This window comes from Rattus rattus, chromosome 7, assembly GCF_011064425.1.
Source record: "Rattus rattus isolate New Zealand chromosome 7, Rrattus_CSIRO_v1, whole genome shotgun sequence".
Taxonomy (NCBI): domain Eukaryota; kingdom Metazoa; phylum Chordata; class Mammalia; order Rodentia; family Muridae; genus Rattus; species Rattus rattus.
The window spans coordinates 109,060,974-109,085,249 of record NC_046160.1 but is presented as its reverse complement, the minus strand read 5'-3'; positions in this window follow the sequence as shown (position 1 = coordinate 109,085,249).

Here is a 24,276-nt window from a genome sequence, read left to right as displayed (position 1 = left end):
AAGTCAACAGACATCTGAAAACTCTAAAGAGTGGTCTCACCAGAAACTGTTAAGACCTTCATAATAAACTTAGAAACTCTAGAAAATAGGTTCTGTTATTTAATCCAGTCAGTATGTGTTATTTTTTGTGGAGGCATAACTTAAATATGACAGTTATCAAGTCATTCTCTCTCCTAGTCACTGATTGGCTTCTCTTGATCGCAATCTGAAAGAGCTAAAGATTTAGTACTATACAATCTAGGAACCTTGAAAAGGAGAAAAGAGCAATGGCTTGAGCGTTTTGCTCTACAACGTAGCTAGAATATGGCAAATACATAGACGAATGCCAGCAGGAAACCACTGAACTGAGAACGGGATCCCCGTTGAAGGAATTAGAGAAAGGACTGAAAGAGCTTGAAGGGGTTTGAGACCCCATATGAACAACAATGCCAACCAACCAGAGCTTCCAGGGACTAAGCCACTACCCAAAGACTATACATGGACTGACCCTGGACTCTGACCTCATAGGTAGCAATGAATAGCCTAGGAGGGGCACCAGTGGAAGGGAAGCCTTGGTCCTGCCAAGACTGACCCCCCAGGGAATGTGATTGTTGGGGGGGGGGTGGTAATGGGGGGAGGATTGGGGGGGGAACAGTCATATAGAAGGGGAGGCGGGGTTAGGGGGATGTTGGCCTGGAAACCGGGAAGGGGAATAACAATTGAAATGTAAATGAGAAATACCCAATTTAATAAAGATTGAGGAAAAAAAAGAAATGTTCAACATCCTTAGTCATCAGGGAAATGCAAATCAAAACGACCCTGAGATTCCACCTCAAAAAATGCAAATTTCCCTTTATAAGGTATTGAGAGCCTATAGTGTAATACAGTCAATAATTTTCCTTTTCATTTAAAAAAAGAAAAATGTGTCTTGTTACTTTACACCAGAGTTCTCGTCTGTGGTTAGAAAGAAAAATGTGGGTGGCAACTTGGAGAAAAGGCTCAATTGTGACTAAATTCAAGGGCCTTGGCTGCTGCAGAATTTAATATTGCCAACTTGGTCAGACTCTACCTCTTCAGGGACTTATGCAGTCCTGTGTATGAAAGTAAGATTGTCTCCGCATGGATTCCTGCCACAAGCCATGCAAGACTGTGAAAGCCTTCATAAAATGAGTCGAGGACAAGTAGTAAGTGTCTGAGGTCTGTCTCTATTTCCTAGGATACTCTCCTATGGACCTAAATGTAGAAATGAATCAAATCATACCAATGATGATTCCCGAAAGAATGTCAGCAGTCACAGTTTACATTGAGGAGAAAAAAATATTGAAGTATAAGACATGACCTTGTTCTCAAAGAAGAATCATAAAACAGTAATCCAATGTTAGACCCAAAGGTGATCTCCTCTTAACCAGTTTTAGAGATGCATAAAATGTAAAAATACAGTTTCAGATGACTTCCTGAAGTTTCATGCTTGTGAACAGAGACTGGATGAAGGAAGATCTTCAAATTCCTACAAACATTTCTAAAGTTGTGATATCTTTAAGCACTTAGAAATCATGTGTCCTTGCAAGCAAACTGAGGCTACAGTACCTTTTTCCTTTTCCAAATCAATCCATCCTGTTCCTAATAGTGTCTGTTCAGCCCTTCTTTTTCAGAATTTAAGATAGCTCCATTCAACAATTTGGTAGCATTTTGGGCTGTCTAAATTCTACTCCTTACTGACTTTATTAAACAGTTCTTTGTACTTTATACATGAATTTATTTCATGGTAAAATAAAAATAAAAATTAAGAACTAGAGGCTCAGCTATAGAGTAGAGCCATGCCTTACATTACAGACCCCAAATCTTAGGCTTAAGAAAGTACTTCTATAGCAGGAAAAACACAGATCTAGCTCTATTGTATATTGGGCAGGGCAAGATCAGTTGGATTTGGTATTATTTACCTAAAAGAGGAAATGATTCTTTGAGCAATCATAACAAAAACGTTTTTTTAAATATTCATGAGTGAGGAGTACAAAAAGTAACAAATTAGCTGAATACTTTATTATAGGAAGGTTTTTTTCTGAATAGGTTGAAGATAAAAATACAAATAGAAAAACAAAACAAAAAAGTATTAGTGTAGAATTGATATGAGACAAAAATGTTACTAAGAGAGCTATAATTATGAAATGGTACTTAAGTGGTAAATTAGCCAAGCTCAACTCTTTTATTGGGAATGTGTGAGGAAAGTCCGTTCCAAAATGATATGTAAATAAAGGACAAAGATATGACTGTGATTTGGTCCTGGTCCTTAAAATAATAATTAGTCTTAAATATTTATTAATTTAACCTACATATTTATGCTAAAACATTTCTTTAAGGAAACCACTAGATGACATACATGCCAGTAGAGCAATCATAAAAATGTATAGACTGTCTGGACACATTTAAAATATGGGTACTATCATAGTAACCTTGGTTACAACACCATTAATTGCTTTGGTGGTTCTCATTTACATACTAGCATACACAGTGGGAGAAAATTTACTAGCTTATACTCCCCTTAGGGGACATGAAAAATTTTGTTACTTCTGTCCACTGTAGACTTCCTATCTGTACATGGGCAAAAAGAAAATAATCTGAAAGAACTAACTGGATTCCAAGCCAGTGCTTCCCACAAAGATAATGACTGTCCAAACTTAGATGTACTTTGTTATTTTTAGTGTTGGTTCAGTCTTAAGAATTTCCTGGGGTTAGTACAAAGTGTGAATGCCAATATTGCCACTTTACATCATTTTCAATCTTTCTTAACACTGAAAATATATATATATATATTCTAAAAGTCATGTGTACAGGTTCCAGTTTAAAGCTACTTAACAGTGCTGTTATTAACGTTCTAATTCAACTCTACATGAACACATTTTTTTGGACACGTACCAAGACCTAAAATTGCAGACTCATAGAATCTGAAACTATTGGTTTTCAAATTGATTTCACTCACAGTGGTAATTATCAGAGTTGCAGTTTGTTTCATTTCTTTGCCAAAAGTGGATATTTTCTGTCTTTCTCATTTCTGTCATCTGATGGTTGGCTAAAAATTACATTTTCCTGGCAGCCTTTGAAGTTGAGTGCCTTTGTATGTTACTGTCAGTTTGGCTCTCCTCCTTCCTGAAGTGTATCTTTAAGTCCTCTTCTTAATAATTGCAAATTAACTTGTCTTCTTCCAATATTCCAATGAAAAAAGTAAATGTGTGTGTGTGTGCGTGTGTGTGTGTGAAACTTACATTAACACACACGTTGAGTTTGATTTGTGTACAAAACTTATACCATTGTAAGTTTATAAGAATAAAGCACATGTGAGTCAATATGTCTTATCTCTCTTTATGGATTTTCTTTCCCAGCTTTCAATCTATGCTCATTTTGCTTGCTGTTGTGTTTTCTTCTTTTTATTAAAACAACGACTCATAGCCTGGGCTGTCATGTAACTCTACATTTTGAGGAAGACTATGAACTTAAAATCTTCTTGACCATACCTTGAGATTATTGTGATTATAGGCATGCACCACAACACCTGATTTTCATGCTACTCTTGAAAAATACAAAACTTAATTTTCATAAAATCAGGTATTTCTGATTTGTGTTTGTCATTTTTTTTGCAAGCTTTAGGTGTTCTGATCAAGAAACATTTGACAAACTACAAATTGGAAAACTATTTTCCAATTTCTTCCTAAAATTTTTATTCTATATTTTCTTGTTCGCTACTCAATCCATAATGTATGGTTAAGAATTGAAAATTATTTCTCACAATAATTATCTAAAGGGCCAATGTGGTATTTTTCCTATACAATAAGTCATAAACTTTGCTTTATTGGAAAGGATAAATCAGTATGACTCTCTTTTGATATTTTTTAATTGCTACTATTGTTTCATATATATTTCTGAAACAGTTTATTTTTAATGCCTAAAGTTTTTTCTCACAACAATATTTTGCTGACACTACATTGGAATGACTTATTATTATTTTAGACAGCTGCTCTAACTTAGACCTACACTTTCACCCTCTTGTTGCTTCTAGTTAGTTTTGGAGACATAGTTCTGTAGGTCTTTTATCTATAGATTCCTCTGTCAGTTTTCATGGGACATTGTTAGTTATTTGCATTTCTAGATATTCCTGGAAAACTCTCACCTAATTCTATTTCATTTTGCAGAGAATGTTCTATGTAGACACACACATGTGTATACACACATGTGCATACACACACACACATGTGCACACACACATAACACACATAGAGAGAGAGAGAGAGAGACAGAGAGACAGAAGACAGAGACAGACATATCATATATATCACATACATAAACATAAACAGACATAGAACTATTCATACTTAAATATATATTTACAGTTTTCATAATTTAAATTATCTGCACCTTTATCTAGACTTACTCAAGTATTCTATCCCACTGATTTCTTGACTTCCTACCAATTGTATTAATTCTTATATAAAATCCCAAAACCCATTTGAGATTTGAGAGAAAAAAAGCAGAAAATCTTGCTCTATCATTCTATTTTTTAAAAAAAAATTATTATATATTTCTTTACTTACATTTCAAAGTTTATTTCCCTTCCCGGTTTCCTGTCTATAAGCCCGCATTCCCTCCCCTCCCCCTCCCCCATATTCCCCTACACTGGAGGGTCCAACCAAGGTCTTTCACTTCCACCGGTGCCCCAACAAGGCTATTGTCTGCTACATATGCAGTTGGAACCCTGGGTCAGTCCATGAGCAGGCTTTGGATAGTGGTTTAGTCCCTGGAAGCTCTGGTTGGTTGGCATTGTTGTTCTTATGAGGTTGCAAGCTCCTTCACCTCTTTCAACACTTCCTCTAATTCCCCCCAAGTGGGTTCTATTCTCAGTTGGGTGGTTTGCTGCTAGCACTGACCTCTGTATTGGACGTGCTCTGGATGTGTCTCTCAGGAGACATCTATATCCAGTCCCTATCTGCATGCATTTTTTTTTTTGCTTCATCAATCTTATGTAGTTTTGGTGGCTATATATATATAAATGGACCACATGTGTGTCAGGCTCTGAATGTCCACTCCTTGAGTCGCTGTTCTAAACTTTGCTTCCATATCCCCTATATGGATATCCCCCGCTTTTCCCCCCCCATCTTTATTAACTTGAGTATTTCTTATTTACATTTCGATTGTTATTCCTTTCGGTTTCCGGCCAACATCCCCCTAACCCTCCGTTCCTTCTCTATGCGGTGCATTCCCTCCCCATCCTCCCCACTTTGGTCCTCCCCCAACAATCACATTCACTGGGGTTCAGTCTTGGCAGGACCAGGCTTCCTTTCCACTGGTGCTCTTACTAGGCTATTCATTGCTACCTATGAGGTTGGAGCCCAGGGTCAGTCCATGTACAGTCTTTGGGTACTGGCTTAGTCCCTGGAAGCTCTGGTTGGTTGGCATTGTTGTACATATGGGGTCTCGAGCCCCTTCAACCTCTTCCAGTCCTTTCTCTGATTCCTTCAACAGGGATTGTGTTCTAAGTTCAGTGGTTTGCTGCTGGCCTTCACCTATGTATTTGCTGTATTCTGGCTGTGTCTCTCAGGAGAGATCTACATCCAGATCCTGTCGGCCTGCACTTCTTTGCTTCATCCATCTTGTCTAATTGGGTGGCTGTATATGTATGGGCCACATGTAGGGCAGGCTCTGAATGGGTGTTCTTCTGCCTCTGTCCTAAACTTTGCCCCCTATCCCTCCCAAGGTTATTCTTGTCCCCTTTAAAAAGGAGTGAAGCATTCATTTTGATCATCCTTCTTGAGTTTCATGTGTTTGTGCATCTAATTCAAGAATTTGGGCTAATATCCACTTATCAATGAGTGTATACCATGTGTGTTTTTCTGTGATTGGGTTACCTCACTCAGGATGATATTTTCCAGTTCCAACCATTTTCCTATGAATTTCATAAAGTCATTGTTTTTGATAGCTGTGTAATATTCCATTGTGTAGATGTACCATACTTTCTGTATCCATTCCTCTGTTGAAGGGCATCGGGGTTCTTTCCAGCTTCTGGCTATTATAAATAAAGCTGCTACGAACATAGTGGAGCATGTGTCTTTCTTATATGTTGGGGCATCTTTTGGATATATGCCCAAAAGGTATAGCTGTGTATAGCTGGGACCTCAGGTACTTCAATGTCCAATTTTCTGAGGAACCTCCAGACTGATTTCCAGAATGGTTGTACCAGTCTGCAATCCCACCAACAATGGAGGAGTGTTCCTCTTTCTCTACAACCTCACCAGCATTTGCTGTAAGATGAGTTTTTGACCTTAGCCATTCTCACTGGTGTGAGGTGAAATGTCAGGTTGTTTTGATTTTGCATTTCCCTTTGACTAAAGATGTTGAACATTTCTTTAGGTGTTTCTCAGCCATTCGGCATTCCTCAGCTATGAATTTTTGTTTAGCTCTGAACCCCATTTTTTAATAGGGTTATTTGTCTCCCCTGTGGTCTAACTTCTTGAGTTCTTTGTATATTTTGGATGTAAGCCCTCTATAAGTTGTAGGATTGGTAAAGATCTTTTCCAAATCTGTTGGTTGTAGTTTTGTCCTAACAACAGTGTCCTTTGCCTTACAGAAGCTTTGCAGTTTTATGAGATCCCATTTATTGATTTTTGATCTTAGAGCATAAGCCATTGGTGTTTTGTTCAGGAAATTTTCTCCAGTGCCCATGTGTTAGGGATCTTCCCCACTTTTTTTCTTCTTTAGTTTGAGTGTATCTGGTTTGATGTGGAGGTCCTTGATCCACTTGGACTTAAGCTTATGTACAGGGTGATAAGCATGGATCAATCTGCATTCTTCTACATGCTGACCTCCAGTTGAACCAGCACCATTTGCTGAAAATGCTATCTGTTTTCCATTATATGGTTTTGGCTCCTTTGTCAAAAATCCAGTGACCATAGGTGTGGGTTCATTTCTGGGTCTTAAATTCTGTTCCATTGGTCTATCTTTCTGTCTCTATACCAATACCATGCAGTTTTATCACTATTGCTCTGTAATACTGCTTGAGTTCAGGGATAGTGATTCCCCTTGAAGTCCTTTTATTTTTGAGGATATTTTAGCTATCCTGGGTTTTTTGTTATTCCAGATGAATTTGCAAATTGTTCTGTCTAATTCTTTGAAGAATTGGATTGGTATTTTGATGGGGATTACATTGAATCTGTAGATCGCTTTTGGTAAAATGGCCACTTTTACTATATTAATCATGCCAATCCAAGAGCATGGGAGATCTTTCCATGTTCTGAGGTCTTCTTCAATTTCTTTCTTCAGTGTCTTGAAGTTCTTATTGTACAGATCTTTTACTTGCTTGGTTAAAGTCACACCGAGGTACTTTATATTATTTGGGTCTATTATGAAGGGTGTCGTTTCCCTAATTTCTTTCTCGGCTTGTTTCTCTTTTTTGTAGAGGAAGGCTACTGATTTATTTGAGTTAATTTTATACCCAGCCACTTTGCTGAAGGTGTTTATCAGGTTTAGTAGTTCTCTGGTGGAACTTTTGGGATCACTTAAATATACTATCATATCATCCACAAATAACGATATTTTGACTTCTTTCTTTCCATCTGTATCCCTTTGATCTCCTTTCAGTGTCTGATTGCTCTGGCTAGGACTTCAAGAACTATATTGAATAAGTAGGGAGAGAATGAGCAGCTTTATCCAGCCCCCAATTTTAGTGGGATTGTTTCAAGTTTCTCTCCATTTAGTTTAATGTTAGCTACTGGTTTGCTGTATATGGCTTTTACTATGTTTAGGATGGGCCTTGAATTCCTATTCTTTCCAGGACTTTTTATCATGAAGGTTTGTTGAATTTTGTCAAATGCTTTCTCAGCATCTTATGAAATGATCATGTGGTTTTGTTCTTTATGTTTGTTTATATAATGGATTACATTGATGGTTTTCCATATATTAAACCATCCCTGCATGCCTGGGATGAAGCCTACTTGATCATGGTGGATGATTGTTTTGATGTGCTCTTGGATTCGGTTTGCCAGAATTTTGTTGAGTATTTTTTGCATCGATATTCGTAAGAGAAATTGCTCTGAAGTTCTCTTTCTTTGTTGGGTCTTTGTGTGGTTTAGATATAAGAGTAATTGTGGCTTCATAGAAGGAATTCGGTAGTGCTCCATCTGTTTCAATTTTGTGGAATAGTTTGGATAGTATTGGTATGAGTCTTCTATGAAGGTCTGATAGAATTCTGCACTAAACCCATCTGGACCTGGGCTCTTTTTTGTTGGGAGACCTTTAATGACTGCTTCTATTTCCTTAGGAGTTATGGGGTTGTTTAACTGGTTTATCTGTTCCTGATTTAACTTCGGTACCTGGTATCTGTCTAGGAAATTGTCCATTTCCTGCAGATTTTCAAGTTTTGTTGAATATAGGCTTATGTAGTAGGATTTGATGCTTTTTAAAATTTCTTCAGATTCTGTTGTTATGTCTCCCTTTTCATTTCTGATTTTTTTAATTTGGATACACTCTCTGTGACCTCTGGTTAGTCTGGCTAAGGGTTTATCTATCTTGTTGATTTTCTCAAAGAACCAGCTTTTGGTTCTGTTGATTTTTTGTATAGTCCTTTTTGTTTCTACTTGGTTGATTTCAGCTCTGAGTTTGATTATTTCCTGCCTTCCACTCCACTTGGGTTTATTTATTTCTTTTTGTTCTAGAACTTTAAGGTGTGCTGTCAAGCTGCTGACATATGCTCCCTCCTGTTTCTTTTTGCAGGCAGAGCTCTGAGATTTCCTCTTAGTACCGCATTCATTGTGTCCCATAAATTTGGGAATGTTGTGTCTTCATTTTCATTTAATTCTAAGAAGCCTTTAATTCCTTCCTTTATTTCTTCCTTGACCAAGTTGTCATTGAGTAGAGCATTGTTCAACTTCCATGTATATGTGATGCTTCTGTCATTATTTTTGTTATTGAAGACCAGTCTTAGTGTGTGGTGATCTGATAGGATGCATGATTTATATCTATCTTCCTGTATCTGTTGAGGCCTGATTGTGACTGACTATTTGGTCAGTTTAGGATAAGGTTACATGAGTTACTGAAAAGATGGTATATACTTTAGTTTTAGGATGGAATGTTTTATAAACATCTGTTAAATCCAACTGGTTCATAACTTTTGTTAGTTTTCTATGTTTCTGTTTAATTTCTGCTTCCATGATCTGTCCAATGATGAGAGTGGGGTGTTGAAATCTCCTACTATTATCATGTGAGGTGTAATGTGTGCTTTGAGCTTCAGTAAGATATCTTTTATAAATGTAGGTGCCCTTGCTTTTAGAGCATAGGTTTTTAGGATTGAGAGTTCATCTTGGTGGTTTTTTCCTTTGATGAATATAAAGTGTCCTTTCTTATCTTTTTTAATGACTCTTGGTTGAAAGTCAATTTTGTTTGATATTAGAATGGCAACTCCATCTTATTTCTTCAGGCTATTTGCTTGTAAAATTGTTTTCCAGCCATTTACTCTGAAGTAGTGTCTGTCTTTGTCTCTGAGGTGTGTTTCTGCATGCAGCAATATGCTGGGTCCTTTATACGTATCCAGTCTGTTAGTCTGTGTCTTTTTATTGGGGGAATTGAGTCAATTGATGTTGAGAGATATTAAGAAATAGTGATTGTTACTTCTTGTTATTTTCATTGTTAGAGGTTGAATTATGTTTGTTTGTCTCTCTTTTGGTTTCCTTGCAAGGAAATTATATTCTTGCTTTCTGTATGGTGTAGTTTCTCTCTGTGTGTTGGAGTTTTCCATTTATTATCCTTTGTAGGACTGGATTTGTAGAAAGTTATTGTGTAAATTTGGTTTTGTCATGGAATATCTTGGTTTCTCCATCTATGTTAATTGAAAGTTTTGCTGGATACAGTAACTTGGGCTGGTATTTGTGTTCTCTTACAGTCTGTATGACATCTGTCCAGGTTCTTCTGGCTTTCATAGTCACTGGTGAGAAGTCTGGTGTAATTCTTATAGGTCTGCCTTTATATGTCACTTGACCTTTTTTATGCATTATAATTTTGAAAATTAGTTTACAAGTGTCATTAACAAAGGCTAGTAATTATCTACAGTGTTCAGAATTTGTAATAGTGATGTGCTTAATCCTAAGTAGGACAGATAGATCATGACCTCTAAGGCTCATGGAATATAGCAGAAGGGAAATCATAAAGCAAGTAAGAGGCAGTAAAAGGATACTTGTTGAACCTGAATAGCATTGATTAAAATTGGCAAAATAAAAAAAAAGTTTACATTAAGTAATATATTTAAATTTGTCATTTAGATAAAATATCTAAAACTTAAAAGCAAAAGCTGATAAAGAAGTGAGAGGAAAGTCAATATGTCAATAGGTGCCATGATAGATAATAGATGGTAGATATATAAGTAGATAGATATATAGATAGATGTTAGATATATAGATGACAGGTTGGTAGATGATACATAAATAAATAGATTATAGATACATAGATGCTAGATACATAGATGGATAATATATATATATATCATTGATTGCTATATTGACTTATTGATAAATAGTTGATAGATTCATTATTTGATGGATGAGAGATTTATAATCTATTCAGCTATTTAGTGTTTTCTCACTTGGATATGTGTTTAGAGCTGAAAATGTACAAGTTTTCTCATCCTTAGAGAAGTCGACCTGAATCTCTTACAGCCATATATTACCTGTAGCTCTTTATTTAGGTGTGAGGCCTTGTGAAATTTATTGCATTCAAACTGGCATGGGGTAGTCATTTCACAGGTCTCATTTAGACAACCATAATGTTGAGGGCAATGCCTCTGTCATGTGTTGCAGCATTTACCTGGAGCCTGTCCCTCCTTCCATTTTGTCATCTGAGTCTTAAGTTTACAGGTTGAGTTTTAACTGTTTGAATTGTGGTTGTGACACCTTAACATCACTTACTATATGTGTTTTGGTTGCTTGTGAATTTCTTTAGAAACCTCCATGTACTCTCAAATGAAAACTTTTCTGATGGAAGATGAGAAGACTTTTCCCATTAATTGCTAAGAAATACAGCTGATTGTCTCCTGCCTTACGAAAGAAAAAATACCAGAGTATCATTTGTACTTGTCAGCCTGAAAATAAAAGTTCATGGAATGGACCCCTGTGAAAAAGACTATGTGCTAGTGACTGCTGTTGGAGAATTTTGAATATATTTTGACAAATGAAGACTTGAGAAAAACTCATTATCCATAGTATTCTGCAACAAATTAATCTGCAGTTGTTATTTTGGTGTTTGTGTCTATTGATGGGAACTTTTAAATTTTTAAATTTTTTAAAAAGTATTGAGTTATTTAATTGTACTGATAAAGCGGTGCATTGTGAGTTTCATGCATGTAAAAAAATTACTTTGACTACTTTTACCCCTTTCCTTGTCTATTCCCACTTTTTCTTTCCCACTGGTTTTGATTCTGGGAAGTTACTTTTTTTTTTTTTTAAATCCCACACTCGGTGTTTGAAAGAAAATATGATATATTTGTAAGACTTGCTTATTTCACTAAATATGATAGTCTCCAGTTCCATCCATAATTTCATTTTGCTATGTTGAGAAAGAACACAGAAAAATGAGCCAGCTTATAACAGCTTCAAAATCAAGTGAATAAATAAAATGAATCTAAATATAAACTAAATCAAGGAAGTAAAGGGACATCTATAGTGATAAATTTAAAACACAGAAAGAGGGCTAAAGATGTCTCTGCATTCTTGAGTACTACTTCTACTTACCAGGGACTAGAGTTAGATTTATAGCACCCACTGTATTGTATAACTCATAACCACCTGTAGCTTTAACTGTGTGTCTATGTGTGTGTGTGTGTGTGTGTGTGTGTGTAATCTGATGCCCTTTATGTCCTTCTTAGGTAATACATGTACATGTAAGAATAAATACACATAATTAAAAATAAAACAAACTTTAAACTAAAATATAAAAAAGATACAACTTTTTATTAATATTTCTATTCTCCTCCTTTATCTCCAAAACAAAGCAGCCTTCTAGATAACGACCCAGGCAGCAGTCAAGAATAAGCTGGAACACATTGTAAGATACAATGTTTCTTAAAGAGCAATCAGACAGGATTGTAAGATACAATGTTTCTCCGGTGAGATCCTTTCTTAGCCCAATGACTCTTTCCATGTCCTACCTCAATTGGGCCTGACTGTAATATTTCTAATAATGTTAGAAAAAAGAAAATGGGAGGGATATAAATTTCTTATTATCAAAAATTCAAACTCACCTTCCTATACCCTCATGTACCAAAATAAATGTAATCTTTTGATTGGAAAAATTAACAAGAGCTTAATGTTCACTGTGTATGGCTACATTCTTGAGTTAGATGGCTTGAAAGTACTTTTTAGTGTACAGCTACAATGCATTTGACTTGCCTATTATGTCAGAAAATTCATGATTTTAAATTTCTTAGAGAGAGATTTGAAAAGGATTAAGGATTTGTTAATAGAAATTGCTTTTTTTTACATTATACACTAGCCAAATGGTTTGACTAATAACATTTATTACCTGTTCTTGAATTCAAAGAGAAACACACTTTATTAGCTTATTAGACTCAGTATATTTTAAAAATTGAACAGAAACATTTTTCTTTTTAAACACAGAATACAATTTGTGAATTTGTTTTAAAGAATCAACACTTGAGGGCCAAGCTTGAGCTGTTTAGTCTGTCTACATTTAAATTGTACCAGAAAATATTCAAATTTAATTACTTTTCAATTGGGCATGATTTCCTTGATGCTAATGGAAAATCTCTAACACCTAGACGTTATGTGAGTTGGAAAACTAGCACTTTAGTTAAGGGCAGACATTTAGTTTAGAAAAAGTGCATTTGATACTGAGAAAATAACAAAGCCTGAACAGATACAGGCAACTTCACACTCTGACCTGATTTGTCCTGATGAGGATACCCTATGAATCTTAGAGGCGCAGGAATATGCAAATATTTATTTCAGTCCCATGTGTTTAGTGATGTTATAGGAGTGTAATCAGAACACATGGAATGATCATGTTAACACTAAGAGCTGTAACAATAATTATTAGCACTGATTTTGACAAGTTTTACATGTTCCAGTTAGGATCATACTTTTATATATGGTGTTTGTTAAGCATTCTCTGATATATGCTGGTACAAATGGCCTCATTCTAATCGTATTGCCCTGGATAGCAGTCAGTGATTTCTACAGACTGATGACCAGAGATGAATATGCTAAATACTATATGCTTACAGCTGAAGTCCTCATGTGTGGTCTTTACTTCTCAACCCCCCTTTTGGAAATCAGAGACTAAGTTAAAATCATAGATCACTCTGAAAGTTTGCAATATTGGAGATAAAGGAGAATAGAAATATTAATAAAATCAAAGAGACATATCATGTATAAACCAGATCAAACTAGAATTTTATGGAAAGCAAAGCTTTAATCATGTTTTTGAAAGATACAGCCTTGAATCTTAAAAGGTAAGCTTGGGATAATATTGACATGGAGAAAAATGGTCAGTTATGGGTCATGGATTTTTTTTAGGTCCAAAAAAATGATTACAAGTTAAACAGAAAGAAAAACAGCATAAATTCTTTTAAATATTGTAACAAGTTCGGTCTGATGTGGTGAAAGAGTACCTCAATCAGTTATTATCTCAGAATGCAATAGAGAAATAGAAGTTGATTTATAAGAAAACAAAGGTGTTCCAAAATAACATGAAAGCTCATCAGTTAGTGCCTGTGTTCTCATGGGTTCTCTGAAGAAGTGTGAACGTTGCAAGACAAACTTGATATGCTTGTCTGCTGCAGTGCACAAGGTATAAAGCTGGGGTTTTCATCATTATCTTCCATTATACCAATCACAACTAAAGTGATGTTTTAAGGCTTATGCTATTAGTGCTTAGCTCCACCAGTACAATGTAGCCTTATAGAGAGGAAAGCACATGTATATTGTTCCTAATATGTAGGAAGGCTTAGCACATTTTCTGAAACATAATATATGATCAATATTCATATTAATTTAATAAATAAATGATTCTCACATTTGATCTAACTCACAGGACACCTTGACCATATATACATATATATATATATCCAACCTATGTGATACCTCTCATGACTGTATGCTTGAGGATGTAATTTGTAATTTCAATACTACATGATGAAATAGTCATATTTAGACATTAATTTGCTCATCAATTACATAAACAATTATCTCAGAGAATCTGTTCCTATTTGTAATATATTATCCTGATCATTTTTCAATCACAGCCTTCTACAAATATTTCTCTCTGATCTAATACTATCAGAAGACAATATGTCATAAGACTTTTAGGTCTGGGTTTGATATTAAATGTGACCTGCAAAATGACACATACATTTTCCTGTTATTTTTATTAGAAAATAAATTGCTCATGATTTTACTGATAGAAATTAACTGGATGCAAAGAGGCACTAGTACCTCGCTATACAGATGAATTCTCATGAATAGGTCAGACCTAATTAATGGCTGCAATTAAGAATAATGCCAATCTTAAAATCTACAATTACTGTTCAAGAACACATAGTCTATATGTTCCCTGACACTTTGTATAAAAAATTTCATTCTATAGTGATCATCACTCTAACATGTTCTGCTTTCCAGAATTTTGTAGAAAGAAAAAAATGTTTTCTTAGCCCTTTTTCACAGAAATCAAGAATATTTTAGCAGCTCGGTATTCGAACACTTTTTCTTTCTTACACTGAAAGCATCAGGAAAGAGTGATACATTGTGCTGTGCGTTGAAATGAAATAGTGAGGCTGGAAATTGTTTTCGCCGTTCCTAGAATATGTCATGTTGATGTTAACCTTTTCAAAAAGAAGTGCCTGGAGAAAGTTTAATTAGAAAAACAGTGCACTCTGAGCTGAAAGGAATTTGAAAGAGAGGTGGGCAAAGTGCTTTGTATAACTCTCTCAAGAACATCTGGTGAATGTCTTCAATCGGATTAGCAGGCAGCACTCGCTTAGCACTTGTATACTGCAACACACGATAGCTGTTTGTAATATTACTCACATGGCTTCCATGCACATGAAACTCTAGTGTTTTTCTCCTCATTTATATTTTATATTGAACTGTACTTTGGAAAGCTTCAGTATGGCTTAAACTTTTGATGGACTCTTCTCTTCTTTACAATCTACACCCTTCTATGCTTGAAATCTGTTCTTAGTACTTTCCCTGCTTCCTTTTGATCCATGTTTTACTTCCCATTCTCCCTTGAGCTATCCCCCCTGACAGACTGCCTTCTTCCTGATTCCTTGATGTCCATGGGTATATAGGTTAAATAAGCAACATGAGTAGACTCAAAACTTCACACGCATATGAGAAAGAACAGACAGTGATCATCTTTCGGGGTCTGGCATCTCACGTCCTATAATTATTTCTAGTTCAGTGTAATGAACCGCCATGTGCATATGCAGTACACTTTCATTAAACATTCATCTGTTGGTTGGTTTCTAGAATGGTCCTATGTCTGAGAACAGAAACACATAGAGATTAGGAAATAGTTTGGTCGTAGTGTAGGGTAAATTACCAGGTATGGCACATGTAGGTCATAATGTAAGTCTGCTTCTAGGTTTTTGTTTGCTTGATTTTGAGACATCCCTGAATGGCTTTAAAGGTGACCGTATTCATTTATGCTTCCTCTAGCAGTGTGTAGAAGCTCTCCATTCCCCTTATTCATTCCAGCATTTATTAATTTTATTTTTGGTGGATATCATCCTGACTGGGGAGATGTATAGTCTTTTTGTTTTATTTGTTCGTTCATTTGCTTTTGTTGTTGTCTCATTTTTTACTTTTCACCACAATCGCTGTCACTCCTTCTGGTCCCTCCTCCCACAGCCCCTCCCCTTTGGACTACCATTCTCTGAGAGAGTGGAGGCCCTGCCTGAGTATCCCCTCACCCTGGCACTTCAATTCTCTGGGCACTTCTCCCTCTGTGGACAAACAAGGCAGTCAAGCTGCAAGAACATACTCCACGGACAGACAACACCTTTAGGGATAATCCCCTCCCTCGTTGTTCGGGGCCCACATGAAGACTGAGTTGTACATTTGCTACTTATGTGCATGGGACTTGGCACAGTCCATGTATGCTTTTTGATTGAATGTTCAGTCTCTGAGAGTCCCGAAAGATACATGTTAGTTGATTCTGTTGTTCTTCCTATGGAGTTCCTATGCCTTTCAGAGCCCACAATCCTACCCCAACACCTCTTAGGAATAGCCAAACTCTATCCAGTGTTTGGCTGTGGGTCTCTGCTTCTGTCTGTTTGAGCTACTGGATGGAGCCTCTCAGAGGAAAGGCTGCTAGTCTCCTGCCTGCAAATATTAATAAGGTGTCAGGGATTGGTGATTGCCCATGGGATGGGTCTTTAATTTTAATCTGGACTTCCCTACAAAGGGTGTTGAATTATTTTCTCTTGAAAATTTCACATGATGATATGTTATTATATTCACCCTCCCTCTCCTAACCCTTCCCAGACCATTACACTTCTTCCCTTCACATCTAACTACGTACCCCTTTTTCCACCAATAAATGCCAATCTATGATACTACAAAATTATTTGCACTGTCGTCTTAAACTGGTACCAGTAAACTTGTAAAACTTATGGCCACACTCTTACAGAACCTCCCTCTTTCTTCCTATCCCTTACCCTCTAAAATTTATTAATTATATAGTTGGACATATAATATATAAATTACAATATTTTGTGTATTTAAAATATAATTTATGTTATACTTTATTATTAGTTGTATCTTATACATATTCATTATATTTATATAATATATGCTTAAATACAATAATAAACATTATTTATGTAGCTGAACATTCTGAAGGACTTTACTCTCTGCCCATTGGCCAATGGTATATCTCTCTGTTGACCATTGCCAACTCTAAAAGAAGATTCTCTGAAAGGTGAACTGCAATTTCTTTGGCAATGCCACTGTCCATCAGTTCCAAAAGAAATAACTAACATGTGGGACTGAACATTTTACTTGGTATGCCTAGTAGGGGCTATGGTTTTCTGGTAATGCAATAACTCCATTTGAAGTCTTATGTTTATATATGTATTTTATGAGGCTTGTACAGTAGCAGGTTTTGACTTTTTAGAAGGTTTATAGTTCCATTTAACCCTGTGAGGATATTGAAGTCCTTTCAAGCCTTTCATAGCCATTTGTATTTTTTCTTTTGATAACTTTGTTTAGTCACATAGCCCATTTTTACGTGGTATTTTGTTGTTTTTGTTGTTGTTATTGTTGCTTTTGATATTTTATATATTCTGGAGAGCAATATGTTATCTAGTGAGTTGCAGGCAAAGATGTTACCCCATTTGATGTATGGCCTCTTTATTCTAATGAAAGTTTATTACCTTAACGAAAGACTTTTAGATACCTTCTCTATATTCTGTATGTCTGCTTTAAGTTGTATATCCACATTAAAAATGCCTTATTCAGAAAGTAGCTGTACCCATATGCTCTTACCATCTACTTCCTATATGTTCTTGCTATATGTAATTTCTGTGTATTTGCTATGTACATGCTATGTACATGGTTCTTCTTGTTCTAGTTGTGTCAGATCATTCATCCTCATTACTAAGAGATCTGATCTATTTAGAGTTCAGTTTGTGTGCAAATTGAGAGGAAAACATTCTTCTACACGCTGATGTTCATGTTTTCCAGTATCGTTCATTGAAGATGCTGTCCCTCTTGCAATGTATGATTTTTTTTTGGCAATTTTGTCAAAAATCATATAAACTTAGTTCCCTTACATCTATATTCAATATTCTGTTCCTTTGATCTTGTTTTGTCTCAGTTTCATGCTGTTTTAAAATGATATGGCTCTGGTTGTATGGCATGAAATCAGACATGCTTATTCCTATGATGATTAGCAATTGTTTTGTTCAAGACTGCTGTTACCATCTTCGGACCATTTTGTACTTCCATATGTATTTTTCCTTTTATTCCTCTATCTCCAAAAAGCAGGGTAGAATTATGCTTTATAACTGGATTGAATCTTTAGATTGCATATTGTACAATGGTCAGTTTTAGAAGGGCAATACAACAAAATAAATTAAAAAGATGTGAAAAATAAAGGTAGAAACCAAAGTTTCCTTAGGAACAGATTATATAAAAATCAAACCATAAAAGATTTTTAGAGCTGAACAAAGGCAAACACTACTATAGTATTCATATGCCTCAACAATGAGTGGTCAAAATATATGCTGCTAGAGAATTATACAGCTAATAATTCTCTCTGCTTTTCTATTATCATTTTAGGGGCTCTCATATTTGTTGTTGCTTAAAACAGGGATTAGCTCATTGCTTTCTTTCATTAAATTATAAGTAATTTTCACTTTGCTTCTAATTCTGGTGGATTCCTTGGCTATACATCATTTCAGAATTTAGAATTTGATAATTTCCTCTCTGTCCTTTAGAATGACCATCTCATATAGTTTGCAAATAGTTTGTATATGTTTTCCATTCACTAGAAGTATTTTAAATTCAGTTCACTAAAAATAAACAGACAATCATAAAAAATTCCTCAACATATGATTTGCTTATAAGAATAAAGATACTTGAAATTTCTCTACTTCATTTACGTGGTTGTCTTCTTTAAGTTTTAGCTATCATGGATGAACTGAACTTTTTCTGTGTCAAGTTGAGCATATATAAAGAACGAAAGTGAAATACTGACAATAAAAACTTCTGTAACAGAAAAAAAAAGGATAAATGGTGCTTTGGGTTGATTCGTTACCAAAGAAGGGTGAGTAAAGAATTCAAGAGTTGATAATACACTATTAGACAGTTCCCAAAATATCTTCACAAAGAAGCAAATTAATATTTTTGAGCATTCAAAACTAGTGATAATTTTTTAAAAGCATATCATACACAGTATTAATGGAAAATAGGTCAAGGGGAATATGAAATTTTGAACTATTAATGTCAATTAAATCACCAAGCGAATGGAAGATGCCAGACAAACTCTAGAAAATTCAAAAGACTAGTTTAAGAATATTTTTTGCAAAAATAAAAATAAAATTCTATAACCCATAAGAATACCCTGTAGAAGAAGGGGAGGGGAAGGGGGTAGGGGGCTTTTGTCCGGGAAAGGAAATAACATTTGAAATGCAAATGAAAAACACCCAATAAAAGAAAAATTTTAAAAAGGAAAATCATATTCAGTCTCTATCTTGGTAAATGGTACACCACAGCATGCTGGACTTCCGGAGAATAAAATGCTCCTTGCTTTTGCATATTATTTGTGTCCTGAGTATCATTCTTCAGCAATTCATGGACCCTTAAGTTTGGTGATTCTTGTGCAAGATTCACTGGAGTTCCGCTGACCCAAATAGAGGATCATTTTCCTGATTGGTGACAAAGTCTGAATTAAGTGCCTGCTGTTTCCTGAGAGGTTCTACCAGAATCTGACAAATACAGAGGCAGATGCTTGCAGTCAACCACTGGACTGAGCACTGGGTCCCCAGTGGAGGAGTTACAGAAAGGACTGGAGGAGGAGAAAGGTTTGCAATCCCAGAGGAAGAACAACCAACCAGATACCACAGAGCTTCCAGAGACAAAATCACCAACCAAAATGTACACATGAAGGAACCCATGGCTCCAGTACCATATGGAACAGAGGATGGTCCTTGTCAGACATCGATGGGAGGAGAGTCCCTTAGTCCTGGGCAGGCTCAATGCCCCAGTGTAGGGAAATGCCAGGGCAGAGAGGTGGGAGTGGGTGGGTGGGTGGGTGGGTGAGCCCCCTCATAGAAGCAGGGAGAAGGAGGATGGAATAGGCAGTTTCCGGAGTGGAAACCAGGAAAGGGGATAACATTTGACATGTAAATACACAAAATATCCCAGGAAAGAAAAAAGAAAAAGAAAAGAAAGGAAACATAACCACAAGATACTTGAACATCAGTGGAAATTAACTCATGCAGTGATCCTGACCACACCTATTACTACTAAAATGGATTAAATCAGGACATGGATACGGCACTCCCACTTTAATCCTGCTGAAAGAGAGCCAACCCAAAAGTTGAGGTCTTGTTGGAGATGACTTCCAGACAAACCACCACAAGAGCCAAGGAATGTCTTAGCATACCCTGTTGATCGATTGAACTGTTACCTCAGATCTCCTGATCCTGTTCCCTTGCCGCTTAAGCTTTCCTGCACAAGCCATTAACCCCTTTTTCCATTAAAGATGACCTCATTATTCTGACCCCATTTGGGGTTACACAGACACTTGGGGCCAGTTCTTGCATAAGACATGAGAAAGGATACCCAGGGTCCTAGGAGCGAGACTTGTGGACTTTGTTTTGAGCCCCTTTACTATTTGGTTACCTCCGAGGGGTGATGTAACAACCCTTCAAGTTCATAATGACTGGCAAGAAGGCCAATTGAACTGCAGGTGAGGGAAAAAGACTATGTCTCTGGCTATGATGTGGGATTCCTATTTACTGTCCAATTGCTTCAATATAGTCTCTCAAGACCCATGAATCCCAACACGATATTAGCAAGGCCAAAGCAATTGGCCCCCATCCTCTCCCTCAGCCCACTCTTTCTTCCTCATCAGGACTCTTTTGCCCCAGGAAGGTCCCAACTCCTCCTACACAGACTAAACACAGAACTGTTGGTTATGGGACAGGGACTCTTATTTGGGAATAATGTACTCCTAGTCTATTCCCACCTCTGCAACAGCACTGTATTGATTACTGTTGCAGGATACATGCTGCCCCCAAAGAACACGTGGTGAGATTGTATGTCCAGGATTACTCCATGTATTTAGGGCCTGGTTGGAAATATGTGTTCTACTACATCTTGTACCCAGAGTGATTTCTTACTCTGGGGAGGATGTCTTTAACCAGCTAGCATCTCCACACAATCGGGTGAAACATGTGACCATCTCCACTGTGTTACTGGGTTCTTTCCTTGACACAAGGCTGGGCAGAGCTTCTAGTGTCAGGGCCTCAGCCCTAATACTCCAAGCTGTATAGATGCAGACATACATGAGATGGAAAGTCCATCCAGGACCTACAGAATCCTCTATCCTCCCTTGCAGAAGTAGTCTTACAGAACAAAAGAGGCTTGCTGTTCCTCCACTAAGGAGGACTCGGTGTATCCTTAGATGAGGAATGTTATTTCTATGAAGACCACTAAGAGTGATCAAAGAATCTATAGCCTTAGTCAGAAAGATACAAGTCAGAAGAATAGAAAGAGAACAGTCTCAGGATTCATATGATCCTCTTCAACTAGCCTCCTTTCATGATCACTCTTGTCTCTGCCTCGCCTTGTCCACTTATCCTATGGATGCTGGCCTTGACTTGACATCCCTGTGTAATTGGTACTTTAGTTAAGTTTGCTAAAGAACAGATTTCCAATGTTCAATTGATGATTCTCAAACAACAATACCAGCCCATAGAAACATCTCAAGGATTTGAAATGGCCCATTCCTGAAGGGCAAATGAAGGGACTGAGACTGGCTGGCTCTATGATGTGCTTTAAACTGGCAGTTCAGGAGACTAGGCCTTGATTTCTGTTTGAAAGAACTGGGAACATCCAGGCAATTCAGTTACTGGAAAAACCTAAGGCCTCAGACAGCCAATCAGAAACTGTCCTGCCATCAGTAACTGTGCTATGACCTGGCATGAGGCAAGGGCAATTGTCTAGCAACAGTTTCCAGGTTTCTTTAGCAACAGTTTCCAGCCACCCAAACCCCAGCAATGGTTGTGGAATGTCCCTAGATATAATGCCAACCCATTAAGATAAAGGTCACTTCCACCTCCCTAGAATTACCCTAATATGCTTTAAACTGGGTCTATGAGATCATTAAGGGTTTTCATCTTGATAAATGGCAGAATCCAGCTGGCTGGACTTCTGCAGAATAAAATGCTCTTTTCTTTTGCATAAAATGATATTTGGCATGAATGAATGAATGTGTGTGTGTGTGTGTGTGTCTGTGTGTGTATTTCAGAATGACATTTTGTAAATTACCAGCACAAAGAAGTTGTCTTAAGGGATACAAATATATGAAAAACATAGGATCAGAAATAATGTAAGAAAAAAAGATTATTTAAAGGATTAGAAGAAATGAGCTGTTAAGAAATATTCCACATTTAGTAATTATCTTGAAAATTGTAGAAAAAAAGTAGTGTCAATAAAAATTGGCAGTGGTATCTACCGGTTCTCTCTTTCCTTTTTGGGGTATTGTCACTAATGTCCCCTTGGGTCCTGGGAGCTTCTGGCTTTCCTTGCATCTGGGACTTTCTAGTAGCTATCTACAGTTCCCCACACCCACTGCTACACACCTCTGCTCAATTTCCTGACCCTCTGTACACCTTCTCGGTCTCTTCCCATACCTGGTCCTTCCCCTATTTCCCCACCCCCTTCTCTTTCCCTCCCAAATCTCTCACTCCCTCTACATCCCATGTAGAGGAATGCTAGGGCATTGAGACAGGAGTGGATAAGTGGGTGGAGGAGCACCTTCATAGAGCAGAGGGGAGGGGAGATGGGATAGGTGGTTTTTGGAAGGGAAACCAGAAGGGAGATAACATTTGAAATTTAAGTAAAAAAATAAACAATATAAAGAAAGATAACTACAGTTTTCAGACATTAAAAAAATGGAGATGAACATTACATGTTTGAAGCTAGCTATGGAGGCATAAGTAAAGCCTCTTCAAAAGGAAAGCAAGGGAAAATACATGATTCAGACATGAAAGTACATCAAGAAGAGAAAAAATAGGACAAAATATTTTTATAGTTTTTTTACAGGAACGTGACCATGCACATCATGGCATACACATAGAGGTCAGAGACCAGCTGATATGTTTTCTCCATCTACCATGTGTTTTCTTGTTGTCAAACTTAGGGTGCCGTGCTTGTCAGTACCTCTACCCACAGAGATATTTCAATGCCAGTACCTTTTTCTATTTTTTAAACATTTACTCATTGTTACATATATTAAAATACAATAGTTACATATGTAAAAGGTTAGCAGTAAGAAGGTGTTTGCTGAATTAAATATGAAGATACAAGGAATAAGTGAAAGCATTGTCCCAAGGGATAAGGTGGAATTAAAATTATTCTGTGTGAGATTCTGTACCATATATAAAATTGTGTGAAGAAGAGCTTATATTTCTTTAAACGTATTTTGAAAACTCATTTCAATTTTTGAGTATAATTCATATATTGAAGGAAGAAAAAATAACAGTATTTAAATACACAACTGAAACCACAAAGGGGCATAGTAGAAAAATAGCCAACAGCATTACAAATAAAGTGACCAATATTCATTCTGAAACATGAGATGGATCACTTCATATGTGAATAACCTAAACGTATTGACTTCAGGTAGATGGAACAGCAGGATAAATAAGTAAAATCTAACCATGTATTTCAAAGGTGTACTCTAAACAATGTCAGTTTTGGAGAGGTAATCAAAGCAAACAAGACCCTCTTGGGTAAAGTATGGTAGTAATATACTGATGAGATAAATGAAGGAACAAACCAACCCTCTAGCTGAATGCATAAAATTAAATGAAGCAAAACTCATAGAACTAAGAAGAATATAAAAATCCATAGTAAGATTTTATACCTCAACTGTCCTTGGGTAATAATTGATAAATCAGTAAGGATAAAATAACCTGAACGACAGTTTAAATCAATTTTATCAAACATTTATAAAATAAAGAGAAGAACACAGTTTGATTTAAGCTTCTGAATCAGTAACTTGGATTATAATTTGATCCATTAAGTGAACTTTAAGAACTATGTGGAGGTAGGAAGTATAAATTCCGATGTCAGTAGAATTAAAAATAGAAATCAAAATCAGAAGAGTAGCTGAAATCTTAGAAAGTATTTGAAGAGTAAAGCACATATAAAACTCATGAAGATCAAAGAAACATTTCCTGCAGAATACAAAAGTTGGTTTTAGTCAAGAAAATAAAATTCCAACTTGTCAACATTGAAATGAACTCAGTGAAAGCCGTGCATAGACATTTATAGCTTTGGGGGTTTTTTTTACTAAAATTGGAGGGAAATTTAAAATGAACACCCTATCTTATTAAATTATAGGTAGAATAATAGGAGCCAAATAAAAGCAGGAATAAAATTCCTCATGAAGATGGAGGAAGAAAAAATGAATTGTAAACCAGAAAATAACAGAGAACATCAAATTAGTCAATGGACCATTGTTAAATGAAATCACTGAAGTTGAAGGAACTCTGGAAAGCTATCAAAGAATAGT